This window comes from Hipposideros armiger, unplaced genomic scaffold, assembly GCF_001890085.2.
Source record: "Hipposideros armiger isolate ML-2016 unplaced genomic scaffold, ASM189008v1 scaffold_369, whole genome shotgun sequence".
NCBI lineage: Eukaryota > Metazoa > Chordata > Mammalia > Chiroptera > Hipposideridae > Hipposideros > Hipposideros armiger.
In genome coordinates this window covers 1,539,844-1,541,946 of record NW_017731719.1, presented here as the reverse complement: position 1 = coordinate 1,541,946, position 2,103 = coordinate 1,539,844, and positions in this window count along the sequence as shown.

Here is a 2,103-nt window from a genome sequence, read left to right as displayed (position 1 = left end):
CTTGACAAAAAGAATTCCAGAAAATCTAGCCCCCTCCCCACCCGGTGAAAGAACCAGTGGCGGGAAGTTAAGAATGAAAATGTCCATTCAATAGATTAGATCTTGGGGATGACTAGGAATGACCAAAGGTGAGGATTAATCACTTTTTATTCTCTTCATGTATTTCTGCCTGTCCTGAGGGTGTGGCCAGTGCACGTGAGGCATGCCAACTTGAATCGAGCACACCTGGCTTGGGTATAGACTGGAGAGCCCCTCCAGGACAGAGCACCTCCCTTCTCGCCACTAGTGCCCTCTACCTCAGTGAAGGCTGCATGTCACTCATGGCCTGTGCAAGAATGCATGGCCTCTTAACCTACACAGGTCCTAAAGCTCCTGGCTAAACCAGTGGCCTATAGCCACTTCAGAAAGCAAGACAAGCTTTCTTCCCAGGAACTGTTCTCTTTTGGGTCCACAACTGATGACTATAGGATAATAAGATTGTTTCCACAGGTTACAAACCCAAAGTAATCTCAGTGTCATTTTCAAATTTGCACCTCAGAAACGTGTCCTTCTGACTGGTTGAACATGGCTTTGGGAGAGCAAGGCTGTCACCATGACAGTAGATCTTTCCAACAGTAAACACTAAATGCAGTAAGTGCCAAGCAGAGCTCTGCAGAAGAATGTCAATGGGTTCCCCTTGCTGCATCCCCAAAATTAATTTCCTTACACAGACACACAGACACACACACACACACACACACACACACACACACACTCACACGTGTGCGCGCGCACACACTCTGACAAGAAAGCTCAAAAGTTCCACAGATGTGAAGTTGGGCAGAAACAGAGGCACAGGCCACTTTATGAATGGTGTGTGGTGATTTGGAAAGGATGTGTAATGCCTGCCGTGGTGTTGCCAGATTTACAGGGACCTTATCCCTTCTCTTTGTCTTCAGCCCCAGCTGGCAGAGCCAATTCCTTTCTTTCAAGTGCTGGCTCTGGGAGTCGCTGCCCATCTGCCAGCAGCAAGAAGAAAAGGTGGCGCGTCACAAGAAGTCCTGGACAACGGCTCGGAGTTGCTGTGAGGATGGCACGGAGTTTGCAGCTGCCCACAGCAGAACAAGCAGTCCCAGGCCTGCACCACACTCACCCCCTTGTACCTCCCCTGACAAAGGACAACTCATCCTCTGTGAGGAGTCCTTCTTGAGACTAGTTTGAACTCCACAGGCTGATGTGACTGTATTTCAGAAGACATGGGACTTGCACTGATTGTATCCCCGTGACAGCAGAGCCTGGCCAACTTAGACTGTACTAGAACATAGATCTAGAGATCACAGCTGCTTAAGAGGAAAGAAATGATGCTTCTTTATGAGCTATCCTGTGATGGTGCTATGGAGGCATTTAATAGACATGACTCCATGCATTCATGACAACAGCCTTAACAGAGCAGTTTTATCCCCACTTGACAGATGAGGGGACTATGGCTCAGAGAGAATAATAGCCAGAGGAAGCCAAGTTATGCTGTTGTAACAATCTCAAAACCTCAGTGGCTTAAGACAACAAATGGCATTTCCCCCAGTATGCAGGTCGGGTGGTTCTCCAGGGCAGTTGTTCTCCCCTTGGTAACTCAGAAACCCAAGCTGCTTTTACTGTTGCATTTGTCACCTCAACACTAGACTTCCAAATGTGCCTCAGCCAGGGAAGTAAGAGGCGGAGAGTCTCAGAGGGGATTTCCACTGCCTCAGGCCAGGAGGTGCCACACGTTACTTCTGGTCAGATGGCCCTGCTTAAATGCTGGGGGCTGAGAAACGGAATCTTTTCATATGCCAGGGAAGGAGAAGAGAGCCAGATATTGGTGAGCGTTGTAATGTCCACCAGAGAGGGGTTAAGTGACTCTCACTGTCCTTGTTCCATCTCTATTTGTGCCCCATTCTCCCTGTCTATATAAGTCTTCTCTCTCTCTTGCACACTGGCTCCCTTGAATTTTGTGGTCTGTATGTTGCAAACAAGGACACCGGTGTTGCTTGATGTTAATGGCATAGATTCAGCCACCTGAAACATCTGATCTCTCTCTCTCTCTCTCTCTCTCTCTCTCTCTCTCTCTCTCTCTCTCTCTCTCTC